The sequence below is a fragment of the Scophthalmus maximus genome, chromosome 9 (assembly GCF_022379125.1).
Source record: "Scophthalmus maximus strain ysfricsl-2021 chromosome 9, ASM2237912v1, whole genome shotgun sequence".
NCBI classification, from domain to species: Eukaryota; Metazoa; Chordata; class Actinopteri; order Pleuronectiformes; family Scophthalmidae; genus Scophthalmus; species Scophthalmus maximus.
Genome location: NC_061523.1, coordinates 19549544 through 19559724, shown reverse-complemented (window position 1 = coordinate 19559724; position 10181 = coordinate 19549544). Strand labels below are relative to the sequence as shown.

The 10181-nt window shown below is 41.9% G+C and overlaps 1 protein-coding gene across 7 annotated transcripts in view; it reads left to right on the top strand.

The window, feature by feature from the left end:
- The first annotated feature begins 258 nt into the window (after positions 1-258).
- fam13b (family with sequence similarity 13 member B) overlaps positions 259-10181 on the top strand; it is a 59247-nt gene continuing 49324 nt past the window's right edge. For 3 of the 7 annotated variants that reach the window (XM_035650865.2, XM_035650868.2, XM_035650864.2), the window contains exon 1: positions 259-627. The gene's annotated coding sequence lies outside the window, so the exon portion shown is untranslated. The remainder of the gene's footprint in view (positions 628-10181) is intronic. The other 4 variants (XM_035650869.2, XM_035650867.2, XM_035650870.2 and 1 more) reach the window with 2 other exon arrangements.

The window sequence follows — 10181 nt, the reverse complement described above, 5'->3', positions numbered from 1 at the left end:
TGACTTCTGCCTCATATACGACAATATGTCCTTAAATAATACAGATGTTATACAAAGTGGTATAAAAGGGGGGGGTGGGGTGATAGACCCTGTGAGATGATGAACACGTGTGACAGAGAAACTGCGTTATCAATAAAGATGATCACGAAAACACATCAATGATTGTGTCTCTGTGCGTTCGAAGTGCTGCTGTCCGCCTCTCTGCAAGGCGGGGTCAGCATTTGGCAGCTGCCTCCCGCTGTGCTCGGAGTGAGGGGGGCGGGGTCAGTTTATGGCAGGTTCGTCCCCGGAGGGTGTGCGTGTGTGTGTGTCTCTCTCTCTCGCTCGCTCGCTCACTCGCTCGCCTGCCCTCTCTCTCTCTCTCTCTCTCCAAGTGAGTGTGTCGACTCGCTAAGCGACGATCTGCAAACAGGCACCGGAGCCAGTCCGAGCTAAAGAGACACGAAGAAACAGGAACCACAGTATCTCCCAATGTTCTCGACGACACCTCTCCGCCGCCTGCACTGATCCCGTCGACGTTGCCGTCTCCCCGGACTTCGACCTCCCAAAAGAAAAGGAAGAAGGAAAAAAAAAAGCCACAGGAGAAATTAATGCATCTCGCGCTGCGTTCCTGTTCGTTTTGACCTGGTAAGACGAACCGCTTCCTCCCGGAGCGACCGATTAGCTTCTCCGCTGCTAACCAGCGCTTCCCCTCTTTGGGCTTCCTCAGCATCTTAGCGGCTAACGCTAGCCGAGCTAGCCCCAAGCTAACTTTGTGTCTGACGCTATTGTGTTGTCCTGTTTGATACATATTCCTCACTATAGATATCATCATATCGGTTGTGTGTGTGTGTGTGCGTGCGTGCGTGCGTGCGTGTATTCGGAGGGGGGTGCTCGCGTGCACCGCGGCTGTTGAATGTCGTCCGTGGCTTCGTTTGTGTTCATCCGAAGCTAACGGCTAACGGCTAGCTCCATCACATCTGTGGCTCGGCAGCGAGCTCACTCCGGAGACAGGAAGGGGGAAAGTGCGCCGTGAATGAACACACATTTGTGGGACGGAATCGTGCATTTTGCTTTCGGTTCTGCATTTTTAACATTTGATTCTACAGTTGTTTATATTAAGTCTTGTTGCTTCTGCATCGGCAATGTGATGAGATGCACCGGACGATTGAGAACCAGCTGGATTCGACGGTGGTTGTTCACAGCAGTGTTTCAGAAACACACACACACACACACACACACACACACACACACACACCCTGTGTGTCTGATCTCTGCAGTTTCATTTTATGTTGAGTTGTGGTTTCGTTTCTCGTTTTGACTGTTGCTCTCTCTCTCTCTCTCTCTCTCTCTCTCTCTGTGTGTGTGTGTGTGTGTGTGTGTGTGTGTGTGTGTGTGTGTGTGTGTGTGTGAAGTGTCTGTGCTGGAATGTTCTGGTGTGTTGTGGCACAGTCGATTACAGACATCAAAACTATCTGTCACATGCCCCCTTGTTCCTGATGCATGGATGTTTTATCATATTTATTAACGTGTGGCCATTGATCTAGACATTTGGTGTCTTTGAAGGATGTAAAAGGTTGACGTGAAATTCTGGGCTTTGCACATATTGCATAAGCGTATCCGGCCATTGCCCAGAATTAGGACGGATTTGTCTCTTCATCCATGTGGTGTTATAGGCATGAGTGAAGGCGCCGACGTGCATGTAGGATTTTCTGTTCATGCATTTTGCAAAGTTGGTGTTTCATCATTGCAGGGCTGAAAACCGTTGTTTGTTCAGTCAAAGTCAACGATTGAGCAACAACACTAAACAGTTATTGTTGGCTGGGCTGCAACTATAGGGGTTGTTTTCGGTATCATTTAATCCGCAGCTTATTATATTTTTTCCCCCAACTAATAATATTGTCAGAATACTCCAGAACCCAAGCTTCAAACCCAAATATATACAGATGTGAATATCATGGATATCAGTGAAAATAGACTAGAGTCGAAATATATATATATATATATATATATATATATATATATATTGTACAAGTTCAATGAATAACAATGACAATAAGTGGCAAATCCTGCAAAATCACAAACGATAAATTGATTATCAGCACAGCTTCAGATTATTTTTTCAGTCGAGTGACTAATCCGTGAATTGTTTTAGCTCTGAATTCGGAACTGTTAATTATAAAAATTCAATGATTGAGTTATTACAGGAATTATTCTGTTTTTTATGGGGATTTTTTCTTCATTTTCTAGAGGGGATGGTTCAAATAATTGGTATATAATTGAAACATGTTGGTCACAGCCCCGAGGATAAGCATTGCAAATGATAGATTGATATTTGAAGTCCTACACTTTTGCCAATATCAAGAAACATACTAATGATGATGAGTAGGTTAATAGATCGAATGGTTTAGTTGATCGAAAGAAATTTAATGGGTGAATATTTTGATAATCAGTCAATCGGCTCAATATGAATATTAGGTGCTTCCTGCTCCTTAGATATAACTGATTTGTTATTGACTTTATTATATTAAATTTTTTGGCTTTGACTGTTTCGAACATCACTGTGGGCTCAGCGGAGGTGTGATGGAAGTTTTTTAGTTTTTGGTGTCAAGGCTGACAAAGAAAATGATTAATTAACTACACAAAACTGTCCTGCTCGTAACTTGGTGCGACAGAAGGCTCTGTTGAGTCTGTACTTGATTAAATGTGGCTTTGGGCTTATGAAATACAGCAAAATAAGCTCTATTTGCTGTGTATTCAGATGTGGAAAATGCCCCTGAACTGTTTAAATACTTATTACATCATTGTGAATAATTTCTTTTTGCTCCGCACATATACGTTTCTATATTTTCCTGAGGTCTGACTTATATTTGAGCAACGCCAACAAGATAAACATAATCTTCCTGTTTGCAGAGGTCACATAATGTGTAAGCTTGTGTAAAATGTGTCCTATGGCTCTGTAAAGTTTAACCTGTGAGCAAAACAACTATGCTATTGTGTAAGAGACAGCACGCATATCTATAGACACACTGGGGTAAAGGTCAACTTTGCAGTGGTGCTGATTTTGGAAAAATGTTAGTAAGTTGTTGTTTTACATTTTAGAATAATACTGTCAACTTGAGTCGGATCAGTTCCCTCCTTAAGATGACAGCAATAAAGCTAAAACAGTATGTCAATGTCAGTCGTCAGCGTTGTGATTACTCAGTGGCCTTATTAATAAAAATGAATAGTGCCTCATTCTCATTCTCATCAAGTGCACCCCAGCTGAACCCGGAGCCTTTTTACATGGAGGATCTCACGTCTGCACATACCAACAGTGTCAAACTCCTCCAGCCTCCTGCGGTGTGGCGATAAGACCGTGTACGTAAGACAGCTCATTGTTTTTTATACGGAGGGAAAACACGTATGCACACAGCAGTGGCATAACCGCAAGGCCCCCTGCAGCGTGGGATTGTTGTAGCCAGGTCAGTGAGTGGTTGTTTTACTGTGGACCGGGGCCAAGCCAAACCAAACGTTGGTCCAAATCCCTGCTGAAGTTGGACCCACACCGCCACAAATTTGCCAGATGTAATGAGACCAATTCCAGCCTTGTTATGTTCACACCTGTATGCAAAATATGTTCCATAACCTCCTCATTTTCTTTTTTTGCAACCTGCAATGATTATATCGGTGGTTATCAAAACATTGCAATACATATATATATATATATATATATAGATATAGATATACATATATATATATATATCTGTATCTAATAAGAAGCTGTGAGAGCATTGTCTGTCTCCTGGTGTATATTAAGCCAAAAAAGGCCGAAGGCAGTTATGCACAGTGTGGCACTGACCTCGGCCAAAGATTGTGCAAGTAGAGATGGTCCATAAGGAGGCTGAAATAACAGCAAAAAATCTTTGTGTTCATGTGTCTTCATGTTTCTCTCTGTCAGAAAGTCAAAGAGAAAAGCAGCACAGGCGTAGTTTCCCTTCACATCCTGGTGTTTATCAACTAAAGAAATCCAACATTTTGGATGCATGTCCTCCACACGTCTCAATACCCCACTGACTCCTTCTCGCCCAGCTTTGGTTAGACAGACATTGGCAGTCGCCTTCTGCTGGTCATTCCAGAGAGACGGGCTTCTGGCACTTCCACATTGGCTTTGACTACAACCATTTTATGGTCCGTGCAAGAGTCAGTTTTGAAAATAACTGCTCTCCGCCGCAGGTCGTCCCGAAAAGACAAAAAAAGCGTCACACTTCAGTTCGTGTCTCCTCAGAATTGGGAAACCCCTTCAGGACATAGCACATAGAGTTTATGGAACTCAATTGGAGGTTGTTTAACTTAGCTCTGAGCTACCGTTGCTTTGCAGTTCAATGATTTCAGGCCGCAGCTCGTCAGGCAACATCAGCTGGTTCCACATTAAGCAGCTTAACTAATATGTTCAGTTCCTTTTTAGTTTACTTTTTTCCTGTGCTGAGACTTTCACCAAATGCCCCGGAGGAGTTCTGCACGCTTGTCAGCATGTTCAGATGTCATAACAGGCTTCTGTTCTCGCAGGATAGATTCTTTTAATTTAAGGTTCTAGCAGCTTCGCAGCGGCAACCACACTCCCTCACAAAGTCCTCTTAATGAGGTTTTAGCTTCTTAGCCGTTGGCTCGCTCGATGCAAAAAGTGGACCAGGACGTGGTCTTGTAAAATCTGCTTGTTGGACACACAAAGTTTTACCTGCAAACTAGGCACACTGTCTTGCCCTTAATGGCACAAAATAGATTATTGCTGTCATGGTTAGTTTGAAGTCTGAGTTGCTTTATTTTGTTGCAATCGTCTTGCGTGCCAGATCAAATTGTTTCACACACCACATACATTTCTGTATTTTAAAGAAAGGAGGTAAATACAGGAAGGTACTAATAAGCTTCGGTAACCCGTCAGTTCCTGTTTGTGAGATGATTATTCGAGCTGCTCTGTCAGTTTGCTTGGTCACTGTTTGCCTGCTCCTCTGTCCGCTCATTTGTCAACTGTTGTGTTGATCTGTTGTTTATACACACACACACACACACACACACACACACACACACACACACACACACACACACACACACACACACACACACACACACACACACACACACACACAGATGGAAATGACAGGATGAGTACGTTCCTGTGTAACAACAGGCTTGAGATTTCTTCATTGATTAACTGTTATCTCACTTTGTTATTGCACCACCACTGTTTTTTTATAGAGTTGTTAGGCATGTACTGTACAAAATATGACGACAACAGACGGAGAAGGGCCTTTTTTTTTAATGCAGCGAAGGCAGAAGCATTCCGGCTCGTGTCTCATTGAGCTGTGGTCTGGAAATTTCCAACTGTGTGAGATGCAGCAAGAGGGAGAGGTGATACAGATCAATACTAAATCAATCAGGCTCAATGTCACTGTCACAGATGAGGCTCTGCTAAGGAGAGGATCACCGTTAATCCGCGATGCTGCTGTGAATTGTAGTTCACTGTGTTGTGTGAATCACACGGCTTGTTCGTTATTGGGTTTAAGAAAACCTAAATGAAAGCTGCGGTGAAAGCTTTTGCACACCCGAGTCACGTGCCGACCTTTTTCTCCACACAAAATATTGTTCAGGAATAGTAAAAGTAATCCAAAAGGAATCAACCCAATAATCAGAATCGATAATGGCACTGGTATCAATAAAATCCAATCCAATCCCTAGTCACGGTCAGACCCTTTGTCAACTGTCAGATTTTGCGAGACCAGTAATACTGTGGTCGCTGTTTAGGGCTGCAACTAACAATTATATTCATAATCAATTAATCTGTTGATTATTTTCTCGATTAATCGATTAGTTGTTTGGTCAATAAAATGCCATAAAATTGTGAAAAATTAAGATCGTGTTCCCCAAATCCCAAGATGATTTTTTGTCGTTTATCACACACCAAAGTTTTACATCAATGTGAAGAAGTACATTACTTTTTCAGATCGAATTTCCTGCATCAGCCTTAATCAGCGTGACTATAAGGGACATTTTTTCTTGAGTTGAATGTGACCTCTGAAGGTCCAACAGCAATTATTTCACATAGATAATTAAAGTATATGTCTTCAAAAAAAGTATTATAGATGGAAAATGATGATTTACAGTTGTTTTGTGGTGTTGTACATCGGCATAGTTCACGAGTTGGTATTTACACAAGGAGATGGATTTGGTTACTTAAAGGCCAAACACTGCTGTGAAGGCCACATGCAAATGAAATGCACGGCCAAAACTGTTGTTGTGGTGATTAAATGCATTTCTTAATTATTCACCAAAAACCTGAGTTTGATTGTTTCAAGAGTCAATAGGGAGATAAAGGAAAAAACTCCGGAGAAAGACGAAGTTGTGTGTCTGACTGTTCACCCAGATGGCAACCGAGCAAACTTTATGCAAATGTCCCAAACAAAATGCTGCTTTGCCTGCACTCCCACGGTTGCCAACACAGAGCTGCACTTGTTTCCACTGTAGGCGTTCAAGCTTTTCTGCAGCGTCGCAGCCCCTCCGGCGGGCGGAGAATGGACCTTATTGTGCCGTTTCTCCATAACAGCGCTTGAAAGTCATGTTGGCCCTGTGTATTAAATGTAGGTCGGGGGCAGACTGTGATAACCTGTAGTATAGAGCGAGGCAGGCTCTAAAGAGCAGGAATTTACCATTTCAGGGAAACTCCCTCGTTCCTTCTGCAGAAGCTATTAAGTCGGGCACTTCACCCTGACAGTGGAAGTGTGTGGTAGCAGATAACCTTTCGCTGCACAGGCCTTCGGTTGTTCCGGGGTGAAATTGTGCCCTATGCATTGTGTAATGTACATGTGAAGTTGCTGGATAGAGCGGAGATTGGCTGCCCTATTTTATTATTCTGAATAAATAGGTTAAAAAAAGATAGACTACAGCTAATGGTAGTTTTACAGAGCAGGGCTGGTGTTACACAGTGAAAGCGGTGTTTGGCCGAGTTTGTGCAGATTCCTGTCTGCCTGCCGAGGACGTTAAAAACACAGAGGCGCCCACAAGGGCGGGATTTCTCCCAGTGCTTGTTGGGTATGCATCGCCCCGCCAATGCTTTCATTATCACTGAATCTGTCAAGTCATTTGCTTTACAGATGTCAGAAGATTGTGAAAAATGTCCATCAGTTTTTTTTAAAGCCCAATGTGAAGATTTGAGAAGCTGAAAAGAGAGATTTTGGAAATAAGAAAATATCCCTGAAAACAAATGTTTTCAAAAAAGTTGCCGATTAATTTTTTGTCAATTGACCAATTGATCTATTGATTAATTGTGGCAGCTTTACACTGAAAAAAGTCATCCCCCCCCCCAATTTTCGATTATTTCCCAAAGCATAAATCGACGTCTTCATATTGCTTTTTTTTGTCTCACCAGATTTACCATCATTGAAAACAAGTGAAGGCAGCAAATCTCCTCCACTGACGAGCTACAAAAAGAGAATGTTTAGCATTTTTAATGAAAAATCCAAACAAACAATCAACCATTTAAACGATTTGCTAATTAATTTCCAGAAAGGGATGATGTAATAGTTTGTAACAAGCTTTTCTCACTCTACCTTTTTTTTTCACCCTTGCTTTTTCGACTTACACATTGTGTGTAAAGACAAATCTTCACACGTGGTCATTATTTTTGTTGTGCGCTTGATGTACCTTCAACACAAATAAAGGGGAGTTTCAGCTCAGTTCGGTGAGGGTGTAAGAGATAACAAGGCCTGAAAAAGCCCATGTCCCCTGAAGACATGTGCTTATTAATTTATCACTGACAGCGCTACGCTGGGAGGAGCAGCTAAACTAGGCTAGGACAGTGAGCTGCTGTTACTGACTCAAGGGCAAACACTGCCTCTTCTTCTCTCTCTCTCCCGTACCTCACTAAATCTGTCTTTCCTGCCACTTCCCTTTCTCCCCGCTGTTTTTTTCTCTCTTATAATCTTCCTCTGCCTTTCTCTCTCTGATGCTCTTTTATTCTCCTTTCTAATCAGTTCTTCTGGAACCAATACTTTGTCAAAAAATATGGACGACATGTCTCCCACTATACAAAAATGAGGCCAAAGTACCTCAAGATCCAGTGGATTCAACAGACCTCTGCTCATCGTAGGCAGCCATCTTGGTTGTTAAGGAAAAAGATTCAGTGGCTCTCCCGTACCATCCTGTAAAACCTACCTCATTATGTATAAACGGTTGTGATTGGCCGGATCACTTTAAGGACGGACGTAGACCGCAAGCTGATTGGTTCTGGTTTACAGGTTAGCAGCTGTAAAATGTATATAGCGGAAAACACTGGATCATCATTAAACATTAACTTTATACCAAACTGGTTATTCAAAGACATTATGTCATAAAGTTTCTTGCAAAAAAACGTTATGAGTGAGTGAGTTAAGTTTTCAAGTTACATGTCTCCAATCCCTCCATTTCAACTCTGAAAACACATTTTAAAGATGCACCACTTTTCTCAAGTCTTGTTGGGAAAGTTTTCCTGAGATATGATTGGTTCAAGCAACATGAAATACTTCCACTAAAGCAGATATGACTCTTACATGTGGGCAGGTTGTCTGTCGGACACATTCTCCTTCTCACTTTCCTGTCAGACTCCCGACAGCTGTCAAAAATATTTTCTCCAGCAGTTCGCATTTTGGTAATTCTTGACTGCTTGACTGAGACGACACAGTCTCACAGTCTGTTTCCACCTTTAAGATGACCGGGGGGGGGGGCTTTGAACTAATTTTCGCTCGTCATGATTTTATTTCCTCCGTGATGATTCAGAAAGCGAAGTGAGTCATAAAGACATAGCATGATGGTCTCCAAGACACTCGTTGGCCTAGCAACAATAACCTATAATGCAAAACTCGCTATACCTCAAAGTTTTGGACTGTTGTTTAAACACAAATTAAAGATATCTGCAGAAATCAAAAAATAAATTCCTAATTTTTTATGGACTAAACAATTAGTTGCTAATGGACGTAATCATGAGCTGCAGCTCTAATCAGGTACTTGTTCATCTTGGTAGTTTTATATTCGTATATATCTTTGTTGGTTGTTTAACCTCGTGAACCACAGACTGTATGTACAGTATCTGTCAGGATGTGTCTATATAACCCATGACAGGAAAAGCTGTGTTAGAAGGGAAACATGTGAACTGTCATTCAGTTTGTGACACGGCTGATGAGGCTTGAAGTCAAATGTTCAATTATTTGCGGAAGATATTTGTATCCGTTCGTCTCTGTACTCATTCAGAAAATTACACATCCTTGTACTTCTTCCGTCCTTGTGATTGTGTGTTTGTGTTAAGTGTGCACACTATTTGAATATGACAGGTCATGCTCACAAGGAAGTAGCCCTGTGTCAGTGTCACGGGATCTAAGTGTGAAGATTGGACCTGATAAAGTAACATGGTGTATATATATATGCCGACGTACGAGGCTTTCGATCTCCCCCTCATGGAGTTTGGGCTTTGACACAGGAATCGGATCAATTTTAACTTCTGAAGGCGATTCCTGCTGTCCGACCTTTCTGTCTCCCTCTCTACTTCACAGATCATGGCCGACTGTGAGCTCTCATTTTTGAGATTCCCCCCCCCCCCATAAAAATATGATGTAAGTTGGAGGAAATGTGCTGATTTATTCATCCCGACTTGTGAATATTTTTTTGTCTCCTGCTGGTCATGCACTTTGTTTCAATGAATTGAAGATTGTGGCAGATCACAGATTGATCGTTACACACACCAAGGTTTTCTATTTAATTGTGTTTTTGGAATATGAAGGATTTTTTTCTCCTTTTTCCCCCCTTTTTGACATTCCTGTTACCAGTTTCAGTCCTCCCTAAATATTTCCACAATTTCCCTAATGTATATTTATTTTGTGGTATTTAAATGTGGTCAGATGATGAAATGTGATCAAACAATACCAGTTTTTGTTATATATCCATGACTTTGGAGGCTTTAAGGCTTTACAAATGAATCTACCAAAATCGTGCCATTGCATGCACTTGATTTGCCAATAAAAGAAGAGTCTCACTGAAATCCATCCAAAGGTCAAAGGTTGCTTCATGCTCTCTTGTTCTTTAAGTGTGTCTCTCCTTGTGTACTTCGTTGGACTTGGTCGTTCTCATATTCTCTTCCGTTCCCATTCCTGTCTGGTCCTCGAGTTCTCCTTCATGTTTCTCTCTCTCTCTCTCTCTCT